The sequence below is a fragment of the Photinus pyralis genome, unplaced genomic scaffold, assembly GCF_008802855.1.
Source record: "Photinus pyralis isolate 1611_PpyrPB1 unplaced genomic scaffold, Ppyr1.3 Ppyr1.4_LG5, whole genome shotgun sequence".
Taxonomy (NCBI): domain Eukaryota; kingdom Metazoa; phylum Arthropoda; class Insecta; order Coleoptera; family Lampyridae; genus Photinus; species Photinus pyralis.
Genome location: NW_022170596.1, coordinates 8,749,665 through 8,771,385, shown reverse-complemented (window position 1 = coordinate 8,771,385; position 21,721 = coordinate 8,749,665). Strand labels below are relative to the sequence as shown.

The following is a 21,721-nucleotide window of genomic DNA, read 5'->3' as shown; positions in this document are numbered from 1 at the left end:
TCTTTGATGAACACTCCTTTTATGTTGAGTAAAGCCCAGGCGGCTTCGATTGGCCTGCGTAGTTTACCTGAAGCGCAAATTTACAGCCACCCCACACACGCTTTCTTTCAGTTTTGAAATAGGTGTCGTACGAATTGTACCTTGTGCGACAATTACAGACATTTCAGAATCGGACAAAAAGAGGTAAATAAACAAATATCTACGTAAACATGAAAATAATAAAAACGGAGCGTGTTTTTTTCAGATTTGGACCGCTTGTTTGACTAAATGAGAACTGCGATCTCACGGACGACATTTTGATTCTTAGTTTGGTGTATATTCAATATTCTTACGCCATCTAGGTGTTTCCGTTGTAATCCACTAGTTTAATAAGATGTAAGTTATTCTTGCAGTAGAATTCTTTTACTTACTGCTTTGTTTTGTCGTTAAGAGTCCATCCAAGTGTTGTAGATTTCTCATTAGAACAGTTCTTTGTTTTACCGCACGAGTTCGTGCAGAGATTTCTTTTTCCTTCTTTTGGGCGCACGAACTTCTCTGTACAAAACGACATTCAACCGTTACTTGTAAGAAGAACGATCAAGCCATGTTGTACGGCTGTATAAATTTGGTGAAGTATTTCATTTGTTATTTTGCGTTCGACGCATCGCTTTCTACAATGATATTACTGAGTGGAGCAGAATTTTGGATTTTCTCAATATTGCACAAGGAAAATTCATTGGGAAGTTCCAACGCCATCTTGTGAATTCAAGCACGATATAGGTGAGTTTCTACATTGCCGGCTTGAAAAAAGTTATTGTAAAAAAACCAACAAACCGTTTTTTACTTGTTCCATAATTTTACACTTTTGCCGTTTATTAACGATACTAGAGATCGTTTATAATTTTGTATTGCTGTCTGTTGTCCGTCTGTTGGTCTGTCCGTCTGTTCCTTTGTCTGTCGGTCCCTCTATCTGTCCGTGTGAATGATAACTTTGTTTAGAAATGTAGTTATGAACTGAATTGCATGAAATTCAATATGGGCATAGCTTTAGCCATATAATAAGCAATGCCAAAAGCTGAATCGAACCGATTCAAAATTCACAGTGCCCTTTTCGCATCTCGACCATTTATAAACCGAATTGCAAATTTTTTTTATTTATAAAAGTATTTGAATGACATTTGATAGATAGGCACTTGGAATAAATGAAAATCAAACGCACGTTTCAATATTTTGTTTTGCACATGCGCAGTGCCAACTTTTTTATTTATGGAAGAATTTAAACGAAATTTGATACATAGGCACTTAAAATAAAGGAAAATCAAACGCACGTTTCAAAATTTGGTTTTGCGCATGCGCAGTGCCAACTTTTTTTATTTATGGAAGAATTTAAACGAAATTTGATACATAGGCACTTGGAATAAATGAAAATCTAACGCCAGTTTCAAAATTTGGTTTTGCGCATGCGCAGTGCCAACTTTTTTATTTGTGGAAGCGTTTAAATGAAATGTATACATTTACATAGGTACTTGTAATAAAGGAAAATTAAACGCACGTTTCAATACTTGGCTTTGCACAGGCGCAGTGCCAACTTTTTTCTTTACGGAAGAATTTAAACGAAATTTGATACATAGGCACTTGGAAAAAGGAAAATCAAACGCACGTTTCAAAATTTGGTTTTGCGCATGCGCAGTGCCAACTTTTTTATTTATGGAAGAATTTAAATGAAATTTGATACATAGGCACTTGGAATAAAGGAAAATCAAACGCACGTTTCAAAATTTGGTTTTGCGCATGCGCAGTGCCAACTTTTTTATTTGTGGAAGCGTTTAAATGAAATGTGATACATACGCACTAGAAAGCATTGAAATGAAATTCTTATAAACTTGAAGTAGCACGTCAAAAATGGATTGCATATTTGCAACGCTCTTTCATATTTGTCGCCGAATTTTTAACGCATTTCCACAAAAATAAAAAAAAAATGCGCTATTGTGGCCACTTTGTCCGTCCGTCCGTCCGTCCGGCTGTCCGTCCGTCCGTCCGTCCGTCCGCTAACTTTGCGACGCTACTAGTTCTTTATCTTAAGAGCTATTGTTCTATTTTTTTCGCTATTTGGTTCGTTATGGTGTCGAGTCTTGTACCAAGGAAGGAATTTTTTCTGTACCGCTTACAAAAAAAGTTATTGTAAAAAAAACAAAAAACCGTTTTTTACATGTTCCATAATTTTACACTTTTGCCGTTTATTAACGATCCTAGAGATCGTTTATAATTTTGCATTGCTATCTGTCGTCTGCATGCTGGTCTGTCCGTCTGTTCCTTTGTCTGTCTGTCCATCTATCTGTCCGTGTGAACGATAACTTTGTTTAGAAATGTTCGATCGCTTTTACATCTCCGTTAGTTATGAACTGAATTGCATGAAATTCAATATGGGCATAGCTTTAGCCATATAATACGCAATGCCAAAAGTTGAATCGAATCGATTCAAAATTCACAGTGCCCTTTTCGCATCTCGACCATTTATAAACCGAATTGCAAACTTTTTTACTTATAAAAGTATTTGAATGAAATTTGATACATAGGCACTTGTAATATAGGAAAATCAAACTCCAAATTTCAAAATTTGGTTTTGCGCATGCGCAGTGCCAACTTTTTTATTTGCGGAAGAATTTACACGAAATTTGATACATAGGCACTTGGGATAAAGGAAAATCAAACGCCAATTTCAAAATTTGGTTTTGCGCATGCGCAGTGCCAACTTTTTTATTTATGGAAGAATTTAAACGAAATTTGATACATAGGCACTTGGGATAAAGGAAAATCAAACGCCAGTTTCAAAATTTGGCTTTGCGCATGCGCAGTGCCAACTTTTTTATTTATGGAAGAATTTAAATGAAATGTGATACATAGGCACTTGGAATAAAGGATCATCGAGCGCCAGTCTCAAAATTTTCTTTTGCGCATGCGCAGTACCAACTTTTTTATCTATGGCACCATTTAAGTGAAATTTGATACTTAGACGCTTGGAACAAAGGAAAATCTAGCATTAGTTTTAAAATTTAGGTTTGCGCATGCGCAGTTCCAACTTTCTTATTTAGAAAAGCATTGAAATGAAATTCTTCTCATAAACTGAAATTGAAGTAACACGTCAAAAATGGATTGCCCATGTGCAACGTTATCTTTCATATTTGTGGCCGGATTTTTACGATTTTAACAGAAGTTGCATCTTATAAATGGGAAATGAATGCAAGTGGAAATGCGCTTTATGTAAATCGTTTACGATTACTTTTTAACTTGTTACAATTTTAACAGAAGTTGCATCTTACAAATGGGAAATGAATGCAAGTGGAAATGCGCTTTTTGTAAATGGTTTACGATTACTTTTTTAACTTGTATATTATATTATCGTAACTTGCGGTTCAAATGTGCGTGCTAATTTGATGGCGTTCTTGAGTTTTAGTTTTTTAAAGTTTGAAAGTTCTTGAAATTGTTAGGTTTTAGGTTTGAGCTTCTTAATTATAGGTTTTTGGAATTTTTCACTTTTTTCTTTGAGTACTTGAGTTTGAATTTTTGACTGGAGGTGTTGAGTTTAAGTTTTTGAAATTGAAAGCTTGTGACGATATTTTCTGGTCGTTTGGTATTATCCATTTGAGCTCTTGAATTGAGTAAATGTAAATGTTTTCTCTTGGTTACGCTATTACTCTTACTGGCTTGGGTCATACCTGAAAAGGGCATTATCGTTTTGGTGCGCTATAATTATCTTTGGAGTATTCTTTTCTTCCTTTCTGACGCTTGTGGTGACTCCATCGACACGGATTTACGGATCTGAACTTTGCATCTGACCAGGGGGGCTTTATTATCTCACCCCGTTGTTTACAATTTTCTTATTATTTCTCATCGTTGTTTCTTTTACGTTGGACCTACCTGGTTATTATGCAGTACCCACGCCGTATGTGGCTGAATTAACATTTTTAGTTGAATCCGCTATTTTTATGGAAGATTGAAGATTGGCGTGATGCGATATATGGACTTTCTACTTTACCGACTTATGACGTTCTAACTACATTGCCCCTATGAACCTACTTCGAGATGTGGGAGATGTGCCTATTTGCTCCGGAACCTTAATCGCAAGTATCTTTTCCGAAACGTTTGGAGATTATCACTGTCGTACAATTGTTCCAATATACTCGATTACTACATACGTACTTTGTTTTATCGTTACCGAAGATTCGACTTTTAACGATGTTGTCGACGATTATTTTTGTTGCTCTGACATTCATTTCTATTAGTTTGTTTGCATTGTATCCTTCCGATTAGATGTATTAGTTGAGATAGTAGATACCGTTGTTCTGTGAATTAATTTTGAAGTTAACGATACTTGATCCGAGACCAAAACCAACGATTTTTCACGATATTTGTTTTGCTTCGAAGAATTTGTTCATACTAGTCTATTTACGTTGCTATTGAATAGAGATTTAATTATTTGTACATCTTAAAGTATTGTTCTTAAAGTTTAACGTCACTTATATGCTTTCACATACAGAGATGTAAGGGCAATCTGTAATCGAACCAAATTTTGCTTTTGCTAGTATAAAGCCAATCGAGTTATTGATTCCGTTTAAGTATTAATTACAGTTCTTCGTATACGATTAGCCTTCGTGTCAGACGTTACCATTGCAATTCGCAATATAATTTGTGCAGCGCGATCGTTACCCCGCTTGCTTGTTTGTTGTGTTTTTGTCTGTTTACAGATTTACAGTACAGGCCCTTCTTGAGCTCAACAAGGCTGTTGCGACCTGTAGTTCAAAAAGTAAATTTTGTTATTTTCGTTGATTTCCCCTACTACGTTTGATTGCATTTTGGTTTTCGATACCACCGAAATGTAATTGTTACGTTTGCTTGAGATTAACTTATCGATTATTTATAGCTCCGTTGTTTCTGCGGAAGCCTATTTTGATAAACATTTTCTCCGACTAAGTCTTGACTCCCTTTTTTATTTTGCTCTAAAATTAATTTAAATTTAAATATTGACATAGCAGATCTATTTTTTACCTATTTGTAGTGTTATTGAGATCATTTGTCTGATGTTTTTGTTTCTGGTTTTTGGGATTTTTATCGAACTTCGCTATTTCTCTCTCGCTATTACTTGACGACCACGAGAGGGTGCAAACTTATTACTCGTGGTCCGAAAACGAAACGTGATTGCGGAATGCTTTACAATTGCACAAATATGGCCCTTATTTGATGCGGTCCTTTCCGCCACAGGAGTATTTCGAGAGAAACTGATCAGATACGTAGAAATTCGTAAAAATAAGAAACCTTGCTGTTTATATTGATGTTAGGATCAACGCTGCAAATTGTAATGTATCTGTTTAGCTAACACGTTAGGGAAGTTGGTCGATTTTGATTCGGAATATGAAACTGAGGGGCGTAACGACTATTCTCTTTTAGAAACAGTATTACTTACTTCCCAAGCAAATAGAATCGATTCCCAGCGTAACAATAACGGTGTTTGTATTTATAATGACTTTCAGGTAGGTCCAATAGTGACATGCAAAATAACTAAATATGATTTGTGCTTCTAAATAGGTACTTCCTTGTTTTATTTACATAACTCTAGAGGCGCGTTGAATATCTAACTAGCACTTAAACTATTAATTTACATACATGAATACATACACACTTAGGTATAATGGGGAAGAATAATAGTATTTGCGAGCCTATAAATCGCACGAACACTTACCTTACTCTCGCAGACCTTATGGCAGACATATTTGCAAACTGAAACAAATAATCAAGTGTTAGTGAGGAATTTTCGAACTGTCGGAAGCTTAAAATGATTAATGGCACGATGATACTAGTGACATGAATAATTTATTAATTCAATTCCAAATATGTTCAACTAATGGACATGAAATTAAAACGTTTTTAACAGGCGTCATTTACCTTGTTATATATGTCAATTACAATTATCTACAATTTTAAGTAATGTGGTTAATGTGTCGTCTCCTCTTCTCTTGCAGGATGAAAGTGCCGGTAGACGTCGGTAATCAATGTAACATAAAGAGGTCTTATTAACATTGCATTATATGTAAGTGTGTACTACGCGCGGCGACTATAACAAATTGATGTACGTAAATTAATAAATTAATGTTATTCAAGAGAACTCTTTTCGACGTTCTAGCCTTGTATAATTCTTGCTGAAGTTATATTGTAGAAAAAAATAGGAATTATCTTGTTTCGTTTTGGCGTAATTAGCATTAAAGCATGAAACAAGTTTATCCTTTTTTTGTACATAAGATGATGGGAATAACGAACGTAAGAAATTTTTACGTGATTGTTTTTCCCTGCATCTACTGTTAAATGACAAAATCTTTTCTGAAAGGCTCCTAATTTTATGCAACCAAAATAACTACTTAATACAAAGCCACTATCGTAACATGTTCGTAGTTACGTTACAGCTCAGTTGTTATAAGTGGATGAGATTTATTTTCTGTGAAGCCAAAGCAACAATATTCAAATTTATTAATATGACATCCAGATCTTTATTTGTTTTCAGAAGTTATTTTGGATGCATAAAATTAGGCGCCTCTCAGAAGAGATTTTATCATTTAAAAGTAGACACAGAGAAAAACAATATACATAAATCCCTATGTCTACTTCTTAATAAATATCACTGTATACAGGGTCATTCTTGACGAGCGTCAGTTAGAAAGATACGGAAAACCTTTGAAAATGAAAATAAACTGATAAGCCCTTTAAGGGTTTTGGCACATGATGAATTGAACTAAAATATTTTCAAAATGGCGCCACTTCCGGAAATACCGGAAGTAGCCATCAACTTTGTTATTTGAAATAGGGACCCCCTATTTTTTCTACATTTTCGGATTCTACGTCGAATTTGGAGTACAACGATACCCCATAGTTGACCCTTTGCTCCAAGGGCTTCGCCGATATTCAAGTTTTTGTGTCAAAAATTGAATTTGAAGGGATAACTTTAAAAATTTATTATTCGAAAACGGTGAGAGATATTGCAAAATAGTTTTCAATGCTTTATTAAGGAAAGATCGAATTTTCTTATGGTATGCGTAAGAGTGTAAAAAAGTGAGACTACGTCATTTTTTCAAAGCTCTCAACTTTTAAACTTTTAAATATCCGTAACTCCATTTTTTCAAATGGCACCCCCCCATTTTGTTTTTCACCCTTGTTTTCCTTTTTCCCAGACCTTTAATTTGATGCAAAATGTCAAAAGCTGCTCCAAACGGTTTCCGAGATATTCCGTGTTTTAGTTACTTCTTGTGGAAAGTTGATAAAAAAATTAAATCCCTTGATGTTATTCTTTTGTTTTTATTATGATCATGTTTAAACGTCAAATTTTCGCTGCTTGAACTTATACTTCTCAATTTCTCGTTGGATATCATTGAGCGATGCAGTTGGATTTGCAGCAAAATACGCCAGTACAGTTATTTCTTGTTCTTCAGAGTCTACCACAGGCTTCCTTTTTTGTATTTTTGTTTGAAAGATACCTACCGTTATTCCTGAAATTTTGTAGTAATTTGCGAATTGTAGCCTCTGTGGGTTGCGCCTTGTCAGGGTATCTTTCGGAAAAGGACGACAAGTCCTGGCAGCTATTCGATTACATTCACCGTGTATTAATATTAAATTCAAAAATCTTCATTAGTGTAACCCAAACGAGCCATTATTGACGAGAAGTATAAGTTCAAGCAGCGAAAATTTGACGTTTAAACATTATCATAATAAAAACAAAAGAATAACATCAAGCGATTTAATTTTTTTATCAATTTTCCACAAGAATTAACTAAAACATGGAATATCTCGGAAACCGTTTGAAGCAGCTTTTGAAATTTTGCATCAAATTAAAGGTCTGGGAAAAAGGAAAACAAGGGTGAAGAACAAAATGGGGGGTGCCATTTGAAAAAATGGAGTTACGGATGTTTAAAAGTTTAAAAGTTGAGAGCTTTGAAAAAGTGACGTAGTCTCACTTTTTTAGACGGTTACGCATACCATAAGAAAATTCGATCTTTCCTTAATAAAGCATTGAAAACTGTTTTGCAATATCTCTCACCGTTTTCGAATAATAAATTTTTAAAATTACCCCTGCAAATTCAAATTTTTGACACAAAAACTTGAATATCGGCGAAGACCTTGGAGCAAAGGGTCAACTATGGGGTATCGTTGTACTCCAAATTCGACGTATAATCCGAAAATGTAGAAAAAATAGGGGGTCCCTATTTAAAATAACAAAGTTGATGGCTACTTCCGGTATTTCCGGAAGTGGCGCCATTTTGAAAATATTTTAGTTCAATTCATCATGTGCCAAAACCCTTAAAGGGCTTATCAGTTTAGCTTAATTTTCAAAGGTTTTCCATATCTTTCTAACTGACGCTCGTCAAGAATGACCCTGTATAGCCATGGTCAAGGCCATATTATCATTTTTTTTATGTGTATACGTACACATGTTTACAACCTTCCTTCGACTTGTTATATTCAAAACTACAAAAGTGGTTATAGTATTTTTTAACTTCAAATATATAAACGCACGATTCTAATACAAAGCTATATTAACGCGTCAGTTGTCACTACTTACATCTATAGTAACACAACACACCTCGTTGTATGGTTATGGAGATATTTACAAGGTAAAAAAATTTGGGATTCTTTTTACCCTTAAAGCCACGGTAATGAGTTGAACATACAAATACAAAAGATGCGATTACTTTATTTTACGGTATTACAGACATCGACATTCATTAGCATTCGACCTACAGGCTGCTCTGCTAGCCTATTTCCAAAAAAGATCGTCGAGCCAGGAGAAATCAATGGGGGAAACTCCTAACCGAAGGCAGCTTTGTTTTTCTCGGAAATTTTCTAGATTCCACAGTTTACGCAATCGAATAGAAAACGATTTGATAACGAAGATAATTTTAATAATTAAATGCGAGAAAATTACGAAATCTAAGGCTAGATTATGTCATATTGTTTATATACCGTCCACATTCCTAGAAAAGGATCCACAAGTCAAATTCACGTTGATTTTACGATTCCCGCAGACCGTAATTCGCGATTGATTTCCGTTACCAACGATTTAATTTTTTACGCAAACTTTACGGATGGTCCATTTCTATTGCTCCTTCTCTTGTCGACATGCACAAGAGTTTTACAGCAGATTATTTTTTCTGCCTTAACTGATTCACCACTTGAAGGTACTACCCCACTATACCTATGTTTCAGTATTGTTTTCAGTTTTCGGGGGTGATTTTTGAGTGTATTACTTTTTGAAGTCAAGTTTTTTAGTTTGAGTATTCATAAAATATAATTAATTTAGTACCTACAGGAGTGCTGTATAGTAACAATAATTGTGTTACTACTTTGGACAAGCCTACTTCTAAAACTAATTTGCGTGATAACAAATGTTCCATATTTGTGCGACTGGAGAAAAAAAATTTGTTGCACTGCAGCAGCATAATATCATAAAACACTCAACTTGCTGGATTTAAAGACGCAATTTACCCTAATACCTTACATGGTACGTAATGGGAAAACTTTACTTATTTTACGACACAAAACAAATATCACTTAGGTATCAATAGCTTCTGATCAAGAAGTTGATCCTAAGAGAGCTTTTATATTGCCTATTTCCAAAACAGGAAAATCGTATTATCGGTTATTTTTCGTGATCTTATCCTCTTATTAATGACTTAACATTAATGCAAGTTTTCCTATCATCAGATCAGAGGAAATGAATTGTGATTATTTTATAATAAATTGATCATTTACCTTTTCGTGTATATATCCGTAATCTTTCATTATCCGGATAATGAAATGCGATGTTGGTATTGGAAAGTACTAAACGAAAAGGAAATGGGAATTCCAACTACGGACGACTGACTTTGGAAACTCAAAGTTCTCCGCTTGATCAAATTGTTCGGAAAAGTAACTTGGATGTGAAAACTGCTTGCTTTACTGTTTTTCTTGAGTGTTTTAGTTAACTATTCGACCATTTTCGTAATCGCTTAATGCCGTTGCTTTCATGGATAATATTTTATTAAGAGATACGCGACTGTAAATAGCAAAATGTTAAAAGGTAGAATAAGTAGCTACGTCAACCAAATTACTTTCACTAGGGCAGATCAACGTTCAGTTTTTTTTATTTTAGACCAATTGGATCTCGTGAATTGTTGATTGCATATTAATCAAGTTCTCAACGATTAACCATCAATTGAAGTAAGCAACGCTCGAATATGATGTTGGCGTTTGCTATTGACTGGTTAATTGTTATATAACGACATGTAAATTTAAGGCACAATAATAATGTAGGAAGCGGTAAACTAGTGGTAAGAACAGAGGATTGTAACACGAAGGTGCCGAGTTCGATTTCCGGGCCCGCCAACACACGATCTTGTTCACCCCGGGATAATAATGGACAGCTATGGAGTATAGTGCTGGCTACATTCCAGTTATGGCAGGGTCAAACCTACTTATTTCGTAGAACGTCGTTAGATCTTGTAACGTAAGGCAATAGTCGAGTTTCTGAGTTGGTAGGCCATATTCTATATTTTTTATTACCATATTTATGTTTGGAGTGGTTTCTCTTTCTCTTCTTCATGTCTATGATGGCTCCATTGAAACGTTTATACAAAACTGAATTTTCAATTAAATAATACGAGCTATGTTACATTATTACACAGCATTTTTTCTCCTTATGTATGTTTTTTTTAGGGTTTTAACACTCAATCTTCAAGCTTTTTAGTTTTCTTATCGTGGTTGCTTTTGGATGATCTTTTACGTTGTAATCTACATGGATATTACTAAGCCGTACGTGGATGATATAGCATTTTGGACCACGATCACCAGCGAAGTCATTTTTTGGAATTAACAATCAGACACTTTTTTCCGGTTTCAGTGCATATTGCAAGGGTGTCCCATTTTCTATATCTCCATAATTGTTAGTGCTATATATATTTTTGGGTCAAACTTACAATTGTAAAATAAAAATTTCAAAACATTCGGCCGTTTAAGAGATCCGGAGGAAAATCAAAAATTTGTCAATGTCAGAACAACCTTGTATTGTCTTAATTAAAAAAGATACAGAAAAATGTTATGTACAACAGTTTCTTTACAATGATTGTTAAATATATTTCAATCTAAAAAGATAAGATATTATATTTATTTATTACAAATATAACACACCATGGATGATATTAAAAAAAAGACTCAAGTGATTCAAAAGTATTCAAAGGATTCTAAAAGATAAAATAAATTTAATTGCAATTCAAAAAAGGTTCAAATGATTAAAATAATCTAAAGAAACTCAAAAAGATTTTTGAATTTTTTTAATTATCATTAATCTTAAAACCTTGTTTGAAGCTTTAGAATTAATATTGAATTTTTTTAATTTGTAGTGTTATATTTTTGAAAAAAAATTAATATTAATATTATATCGTTTTTTTGGATCAAAATGTACAGGGTGTTCCATTAAAAAAATGAGGTTAGGTTCGATAACTTTTTTCCTGGTTTCGCATACTTATTTTGAAAAAACATTATGTATAAACAAATATTTGCCTGTATCAATTGTAACTAAGAAAATATATGGTCATTCTGAAATTGACAAATTTTGAAAATGGGACACCTTTTACGTTATTGGAAGCACTGGATCTGTTGTGGCCATCGAAATTGCATAAAAGTAAAATAGAAACACCCATAAACAACAATAAAAATCATATAACGGAAAACCGAACAATCCTCGAGATCTTCACAGATTCATCATTTTTACCATATACGTTCCTTTACGGGTTGATTCTATCCCACCACATCAGCATAGCTTGTAAAACAAATTTTTTAAATCGGCAGTAGTTTTACGTTTAATCGATGTGCCTAAATACAAAATTTCAGTTAAATATCTTAACAAATTTTTAAAAAACCACCTGCGCATGCCCAAAATTATTTATTAGTGTTTGTGTTTTATTGTAATTATGTTCGTTATGACGTTATGAGTTAAATGTGGAAATATTGGGACGTTGCAGTTTCTAATTTAAATCCTTGGAATTCTACTGTCGATTATCCTGGAATCTGAGAATTAAACCACACGTATGAACCCTGTTTTTTTAAGTTTCTGTAGAACTTAATTTACTTAGATGTTGTTTCATCGGTCCAGTATAGCAGGGTTTTCTCCATTTTATCGCCACTGAAAATCGAATAGATTTATTTACACGAGCGAATATATTTAGTTTAGAAACATAGTTGCAGAAATGCCGTATTGCTTCAATAAAAATAATACGCATAAAAATTTAACCTATTATTCACTGAAAATAAATGTTTTACAATACGCCGAGTAAGAAGATTTTACATCTTTGTATATCCTACACTTTGTTTTAGAGATATATATTGAGATGCTCTTTTATCTTTACACAGGAGAACGGTATTGAAAAGATAAAATCAAATGCTTTCAACGAAAAACCTTTTCGGTAGGTAAGGTATGTACAAAAGTTCTCGGGGTTAAGTATAAAATTTCATCAGATACGTTCCAAACAACCAATTTTGTCCAACTAAACGTTCTTATTCTATTTACATCCCATATCCTTAATGTGCATATATAATAAGTAAAGTGGCTTTAAATAATTTAGATGTTAATGTAAGGCACTTACGCCGCAACTACATACTTTCTTCTAAATTTCTAATAGATTTAAATACGGCTTTTTGAATGAAACGAAAACCAACTGGTTTGTGAAATTGTAATCGCTCACTCGATCTAAGCATCAAAGTGAATGCCCATGTTAGTTGTAAATAACGTTTCCAATAACAATACCTATATAATTTCCCGAACGGATACGTCGCGGATTGAAACAGTAAATATGTGTGACATTTCCGAGGAGGACATTTCCTTTGCCATTTCTCTCGGTGAAATTATGTTAAGAATCCGATGTTGGGATGAAATATATATGTTACCGGCAATCTGTATATTCAGGTATTCTATACAATTTCTAGGAAATGCACGAAATGTTCATGGTAATTGTGATAAATTTGGGGTACATTTTTCTTTTAAAACTTAGGGAACTGGGGAAGGTAAACTACTTCTGCATTGGGAGGGCTGTATAAACATTTTTCCTTCCATTAATTATACACACATACACACTTGATTTGCGGTATCATATATACGATGTAAGGAGATTCAATTCATTATATTCAATCAAAATATGTGATTCATTTGAAATTCTGTACAAATCTTGTTAAAATTCTATTGAAATTAATTTCAACCTCAATTCAAATTCGAATCACATTGTAAAGAAGCACTCAGTTTTTATACCGGAATTTATAAACACACCGTACATAGATGACCGCTACCAGCTTTATTGCACACTCGCTATCTAGAGGTGGTTCTGGCTGCTCTACTAAAAGTGTTGTTCCGGAACTATTGATTTCTTTTAGGACTTCGAGACAGAAGGTCTGTTTTAGTTTGTAAAGCCGTGTAACCGCTCATAAGGAAATAGGAAATTAGTTACCGTATATAATTGATCAGTTTTATAATTCAATAAAGAAGTTTTGATTTTTGGATGTATCGGCTGGGAAACCAGCGATCCGTCCATGAAATGGACGAATTTTATAAACGGCAAAGCCGTTGTTAAAGGGGACCTTTTTACCTTTTGGATCATCGCAAGTTACGTTCGTAAGTACCGTAATTTTTAGCTTTTCCTTAAATTTACTTTCTTAACGTACCGTATTTAAATCGTCAATCTTTTTGCCTTTGGGTGTTTAATCGTATTGATAGTAAGATTACTCGTGGCAATTTTCACAGTACGTTTTGCGATTTTATCAGCTTTCCGTTAACTGTAAAGGTAAGTATTCTTCCGCTGATCATAACGGGGGTATTGTTTTACTTTTTCTGCATTTGATTTCCCGTATCTACCGCTAATTAATTTATGCTTTGCTGCTTGCGTTCCCGGTCGGGCGATCGCTACCATGTCCGTAGCCGTAATTCTATTTTGGTTGCTTCCCTGGATGTACTAGGCAAAGCCTGACATCCTCTGGCTACCAATTGTGACAAACCTCCGAGACCGTTCCGAAACCGCCGATTTTAGCCACAGTTTTTTTCTTCTGGTGGCGTTCGAGTCCGTCTGTCCTTCCGCTCCTCCGACAACATATCCAGGTTTTCGCCGCCCGCTGGTGTCATTTAATTACAATCATTTGTAAAGTTGTTTATTTTTTTAATTTTTTAATTTTGATTCCATTTGTCATTTGTGCGCGAATTCCCTACCGAAGTTCGTCGCATCTTTATGTTAAATTTAGTTTAAATTCCGTTCAAAATCTGTTCGCCTCAAGTTTGCTTCAAGTTCAGTTCAAATGACGAATAAATTCGGTTCAAATTCCGCATAAATTCCATTTAAACTCCGTTCAAATGCTTTGGAAATTCGGCACAAATTCTGTACAAACCACGTCCAAATATCGTACCAATTCAGGTCAAATTTGATTCAAATTCAATTCAAGTAGTATTCACATATGATTCAAAATTCAGTACCAATTCTGATCCAATTTTGTTTAAATTCCGTAATATTTCTTTAAAATTCCGTATAAATTCGATTTAAACTTCAAATTCGTTACAAATTCCGCACAAGATCTGTTCATATTCAGTACAAACCCAGGTCAAATTTCGCACCAATTCAAATTTGGTTTAACTTCAGTTCAAAATTTCGCTCAAATTTTGTTTACATTCCGGACATATATTTTGAAATTCTGTTCAAATTGTGTACAAATTTGGTTCAAAATCAGTTCAAATGCTGCACGAATTCGGTTCTAATTCCGTATAAATTCGATTGAAATTTTGTGCAAATTTTTTACAAATTCCGCATGATTTCTGTTCACCTTCAGTACAAATTCCAAACTTCTTACAGATTCGAGTCAAATTTGGTTCAAATTCAGTTCAAATAGTTTTTAAATATGCTTCAAAATTCCATATAAATTGGATTGAAATTCTTTACAAAATTTTGCACAAATTCCGTTGACATTCAGTCCGTTAAAATTTCGTGCCAATTCGGATGAAGTTTGGTTCAAGTTCAGTTCAAATCGTCATTCAAATAGTGTTGAAATATGGTTCAAAATTCCGTACAAATTCGGCACAAATTTTGTTTACATCCGTAAATATTTCTATAAAATTGTGGTCCAATTATGTACAAATTTTGTACATTATTGTAAATAAAAACCTTAACTTTTATATCGTCGAACTTATCGGAAAACATACAAAATGAAAGGTGATTAAATTTGCTTGGATATCTTGCATAGTTTTCGAGATATCCGCTCTTGAAAGACTATAATTTTGGAAAGAAAAACATTTTTGCCTCAGATTTTTTGCTCTTTTTAATTGGGTAACTCTTCAACGATGTACCTAAAAAATAAATACTGAGTGTTTTGTTTTGTTTGCGTCAGTGGGATGTATGTGTGTTTTGTTTGTGATGAGGAAGAAGAAGAGAAACAAGAGGTATCAACATCTGCTCGGAAGATAAGGGATTCCTTCTTCTCATCTCAAGAGGTTCTGCAAGAAGGTTCCAAGGATGCGACACGTCTTCCACAATTTGAATAAAACAAAGTCGGCTTTGCTAAGTTGTATCTGAAGTCGCCCAAAGAAAGCACCAGCGGCCTTTTCAGACTCTTCCTGCATCTTGAGGTAGTATGTGCCTCCATCGAAAGAGGTCTCCCTGAATGGATACAGGTACAAATGATTGTTGAAATCGGTGGCTACCATCAACCCTGACATCTCTGTCCAGGATAGGAAACAGGTAAGGTCGTGCAGTTTACGGAAAATATCAACGTGATAACCGATTGCACCACTTGACCTTACATTCCAAAGAACAAAAGGGCATTGCTGAACTGCCGAATTTGGAGATTTCATTCCGCCTACTTGGATAAGTATAATTAGCCGTAATTGCTTAAATGGATTACAGATAACAATTCCGATTAAGTCGAGAGCACATCTGTTAGGTGCGCGCTTAAAAAACTTGAAGTCTGACATCGGTTCCATATTTTTTCGATATCGGGACACGACTAATTAATTAAAAAACAGTTTAATTGGTTTGAACTTATCAAAAGTTACTTGTAAGCGTGTGAGATTGAAATTCCAGTTGTCCCTATTTGAAATGGCCAAATTTTATAGAAGGGGCCTTTACCCGAATAGTAAGTAAATCTTTTCCCTGTGACGTTAGAAAAAAAATGAGTTTAATGGTGCCACTGGCTCTACTCAGTTCCTGGGGGTGGCGGGGTCGTGGATACAAATATTTACAATTTCATTTAAATTTATTACATAATTTTTGGGCGCCAATCTGTCTTTAACTCACATGCCAACCGACAGATAAATCGACACGTATTATTGATTACAAAGTTAACCTAACACTTAATTGATTTACTTATATCACAAAGTTACGATTGATGGTGGTTAGAATTATGCTGTACTAATGGTGAATGAAATGAGGTGAATGATGGTTAATTGGGTGATAACTCAGGTACAAACAATTATGAACACGGCGTTCTTTCTTATCTGTTTGTGGGTTTTCCGGAGAGGAATTGTGTACAGCCGAGCTGGCGGAGCAGGCTCTTGATTAAATTTGGAGGTCGCTGAATGCTGACAAAGATGCTGATTAGTTCAATATCGAAAGGACTCGGTATTCACTCTCCGTGCTTCGGATTTACTTCAAATCTATCTACATTCTATCTTCTATGCACATTGGGGTAAAGAAAGCCCTAAAAATTACGCAGTATAGGAATGGACACGAACGCCCTTCTTTTACTTACTATAGATGGAAAACGGCTCGCGTTAACTTGGTCCGTTGTTAAATTTTTGGACGGCCAATTACAACGATTATTATTTCTTCTAATGCAATTCTTGGGCCCCAGTCGATTCGCAATTTCTCTTAAACGCCTTTCTTTAATCTCCGCTACAAACACACTCTCTCATACTTTTCTCTTCTCCCTTTCCTTTTTGCTTAACGCAACCGCCTGTTTCCCAATCTACTTTCTCCCTCCAATTTTCCGCTCGTTAGGGAGTTTGCAGTAATTCTGTTTTAGTTTTCCCGAAGTGACCACCGCCATCTTCTAAACCCGTCCGATTCCTGGCTGCCGTTTCACCGGTTGCGTTTACCCGAGGCACCGACACCAACCCGCCAGACCGTTGCTACCGCCTCGACTAGGCGGGAGACCGTTCTCTTGGCGGCGCTTTAGTCCGTCCGTTCATCCGTTTCTTCCCGCCGTTCCGCTGCCTTCCTCCGACACAAATGGTTAGCGCCGACTGCAGCTACTATACCTATATTAATTTCTATACGTTGTATATTTAGTTATTTTTGATTTAAATTAAGTGGTAATTAGTTCGTTAATACTTATTTAATTTTAGTTCCCCGATTGTGTGAAAGTTCGTCGCTAGGAAGCATAGGGTTTTCGGGTTTTCAATTTGTTTGCTTCCTTTTCGAGTGTGTGTGCTGGGTTTTTCGATCGTCGGAAAACTTGTAGTTTCCCTCCTGTCGAAGGAGAGGGGGAATGTAACGTTGTAATTATTCTAAGTTAGTCAGTACGAATTTCCCTTGTTACGGCACTGGCGGGGGAGAATGCGATGTAACCTTCAATTGTTAGTTTTGACGATTGTGGGTTTCGGCATTGGTACCTGCGCGATTGGCGGGGCGAGGAAAATTCGTGCGTGACTTACTTTCTTTTCGTTGCTCGTTTTGGGAAGACGCAAAAGTGTCGGTTGAATATTAGTTCGCTGGTGTAATGTCGTAAAAGATTGGTTTCCGTCATCTATTGAAGTATTACCTTTCACGGAATCATCTTATTAAACTATGGATTGATAGTTTTTTTTTGGTTAATCAATATCGTAGTGAACTCTTTTGAGAGGCTTTTAAACGAATTACCAGCGAAACTATGTAAGTAGATATACGGGATTAATATCTCGGCCATTATAATGTTCATTTTTAGTGACCGTATCTTCCTGATCGTTATTAATTATCATACAACGTCAATCTTTCCAATAGACCTTCTTTAATAAGAGGTAAAGAGGGTTATGCGTACTAAAATGCACCGTTTTAAACAATCGCTTTTTAGGGTCCTTGTATCCCGTTTAAATTTGCACATTAACATATGTCACCGGAGGGACGTCCATTTTGAATTATTACCAACAGATCCCTTCATCTGAATACACATTCAGCAGTAATCAGCCGTTTGGAACCATGAGATAGAATACATGACCTATATCTGAGCTTATCACCGTCGACACAATTACTTAGCCTATATCAATTATCTGACCAGTTTTGGGGAAATTTTCACTATTTTAAATTTAATTGTAATCGTAATTCTGGTTAACGATCTTTCGATTAATGCCTACATAATTGGCTCTGATTATTGTTTTTGCATTTGAGATCTCCTTCGGAGACATGATTTAATATTGGTTTGTCCTATTACGATCGTGGGAAGTACCGCAAGTGGTAAGCCCTCAGGCACCGTTAAGTACCTCACTGTAGCATTTTTGATTCACCGAGGCATTCTCGGTTAATTTGTCCTTTTATTCTTTATTATAGCTACTAGGTTGAACATTCCTGGGATGAGCTCACTCCACGAATGCCTTCGGAACTCCAGGTAAGAATAATACCTTCTCTTTATATACTTGTGTGTTCGCCACCTCGTTTTGGGGTTAATAACGTTAAGTTTCATGCCGTCGGGTGTGATCGAGTTATCGTTCACTAATTTGTGGGATTAATGTTCAATTAAGTAAAGTTTTTGGGGGAATTCAATTTAGGGGAAGAGATTAGTAAATGTATATTGTTTTTAGTAGTGCATATTCATGCGTTAAGATTTTTTCTGGAATTTGGTGTACCTTACTGAATAAATTTTTGATTTTTGGGTGGTCAGGTACTCACTGATTATATTATTGTTGTGCCGCTACTGTTACACTTCCTTATTCCGGTAACAGTCAGTGTATAATATTCCAGGTAATAAGGTGGCGCCCTTACTGCTTTGCTCTAGCATACCTAATTATTAGATGAGAGGAACGGAATCCAGTGCCCGCAGAGACCGAACGATACCTAATGACCCTTGAGTGCTCAAGCTTACCCCGATTAATAGTCACCCCTGAGCTAGTTGGCCGATTAGCGGCGGGTTTGAGCAAATTCACCGTTATAAGATATAAGCGAAAAACCGGAAAATGGGGCCGTCAATCGCCAATGATTTTTGTTTTCAAAAGCGGTAGGTGTACAACGGAAACAGATTTTGGTACAATGAGTGAAATTAAAACTAGGTACATTGTCATATATTAGTTTCAAATATTAGTTTATTGAGATTGTCTGGTAAAATCATGCAGAGCTAAGATTTCGTAAAGAATTGAATTTGGACGGAAATTATTCTAGAATATTCTCCGTATGAGTCACATCATTTTTCGTTCTTAATTGTACGCAAATTAAGAGATGCGCGATTAAGAGAACAATTATTGGACAAAGAGATCGACAAAAAATGGAACGCGACCTATACAACGACAAACAAGGCAGTTGTAATCTCTCAGTTTCGTACGAAATAATTTTGTGATGGGAGAATATTAGATGTAAGATAGATTGCGACAACATATTATGGAGCCCCGAAAAGTGCAGGGCTTGTCCCGAGTTACACGCAATTATTTGATATGATTATTGATTGGTTGTCTTACCTCTACAACAGGACCCCTGATTTAAAATAGGTTGATGACACAGGTGACATGGTCTCGGTTTCTTGAACACTTTGCATCTAAAAGCATGGCTCGGACCGGCTGATGTTTCCGGCTGTAACAAGAATAATGCGTAAGTATATAGCATAAATGATTAACAGACCTAGTATAATTCATTTTTAATATCGTTTGTAATGCACCACAGTTTATAATTTCAAAGAAAACGCTGGTCATATAATAAAATAACAATGTAGCCGTAACAAACTTTATAGCTTTAATTATCCTGTCTAAAAAAGAAATAAAATATTTTATTATTTATAGATGCATTAAGACATAAAAGAAGATTGAGTGTAGTCAAAAAAACGAGAAACGGAAAGTATGGAAATGTATGCAGTAGGTAATTGCGACATGGCAGATTTAAAAATTGTAGTAGTGATGCTGAATGTGTTAAACTGTTAACTTTAATTGGTAATTACCTGGACGATGAACTCGATAGTTGCAACTACCATACAATTATTTATCTGAAAATTGAATTTCTGGGTATAACTTTGACCACCCTTGAAATTACTGTAAATCAAATAAAATATGCGCTTTTAATGTTAATTATTAATTATTATAAAGGACATGCTTCCACAATGCGAGTGGACTCGATATCTCTGTTTTTCATTTCTCGTAGAATACGATACCGAAAAGGCCAATCCAGTATGACCTGATTAATATATTTAATTTAATTATAAAGCGGTGGAACATTTATTTCAATTATAAATGATTAATTAGCTCGCGTGCGTCGCCATCAATTTAATTCTCTTTATAGATGTTTGCGGAAAATTATAGGCCTTTTTGTTCATTACATTTTCCATACACTTTTCAAACATTTCCATTCCTGCAGCCAAACTTTTTAATCCACTCAAACTAAATTTATTCAAAAGTTTCTTCAGCCCTCATTTATGACATTTTCGTAGTGGTTCTCCAAAATGAAGTATTCGCAAATTAATCAACTGCGAGCGGTATATTAAATTTAATTTTCCACCTCGGCCGTTTCCGCCAATAAGGACAAAATGAATGAATTAAATTGGAATATTTGCATTGTGCATGAAGAGCTTCTCGCTAAATTATGCAATTCAGAGCGTTTTTCGTCCATTGATTTTGTCATGGCAAGATATTTCTCAGTCAATATTCAAAGTAACTTTACGGTGAATGCGAAAACCGTTTAATCCAGTATTAAATGCAAGGTGTCGTTTTATTTTCTAATTTGAATAGCTAAATAAGATAATTTTTACATAGATCAATTTACCTTTCTTTGGAAGTCGCATCCCATTATGCTTAATTAATAATAAATAATGAATTAATTAAACAAATCCTTATGCAGTAATACAGTCCCTCGCCCTTTACCTCCCACTGCTACAAAATTATCGTTACGAAACGGTCACCGAACCACCCTGTCCAGCTAGTTAAATTAATTTGAGTCACTCACAAAAACAATGAAATGGAACTCTTAAAATCCTGCGTCATTCTAATACAACACAAACAAACAAATATAAATGAATAAACAACAATGCTGCAAATAAAATGGCACTCAGGCGGTCGATCCAAACAGGTTAACTAAACTCTTAATTACCTTTAACTTATCTACAATCCAAAAATCCAGTCTTATATTGCATTAAATGCACACAAAAACACAAACACTAAACTGACTTCTTCTCAGGAAACACCTCGTAACACTTAACTTCTATATAACTCGACTATTTTTTTTCAACATAACGTATTAATAAACTCTCCAAACTAAAAACACTTGACGTCAGGTGCATTGGAAAATTCCCCTATGTCGCAGGCAAAAGCCTGACTTCCTACAAACGGCCAAAGGCGAAAAGGCTCCGTTAAAACACTTCCTCTTCCATTTAACAACTTTTCCCTCTCCTTTTTATGCCCTTTTTCATTATTCTAGTGTTAAAGTACGCACAACTCTTATCTAAAGTGCGCACCTGCGACAACGTCTGTTTACAAAATTAATTAACTTCTTAGCGATAAGCGCAACTCTTACCGTAACGACTGGATTACAAAGAA

At 35.0% G+C, this 21,721-nt stretch overlaps 2 long non-coding RNA genes across 2 annotated transcripts; one reads left to right on the top strand and one right to left on the bottom strand.

Moving 5' to 3' along the window:
• Positions 1–3,321: 3,321 nt before the first annotated feature.
• On the bottom strand, positions 3,322–21,506 carry LOC116172578. Its single transcript, XR_004145706.1, has 3 exons — positions 21,276–21,506; positions 19,661–19,772; positions 3,322–5,754 (listed from the first exon to the last, which is right to left on the bottom strand). It is a non-coding gene; the product is annotated as an uncharacterized LOC116172578 (long non-coding RNA).
• On the top strand, positions 17,412–18,577 carry LOC116172577. The gene is made up of 3 exons (XR_004145705.1): positions 17,412–17,891; positions 17,944–18,016; positions 18,070–18,577. It is a non-coding gene; the product is annotated as an uncharacterized LOC116172577 (long non-coding RNA).
• Positions 21,507–21,721: the final 215 nt, after the last annotated feature.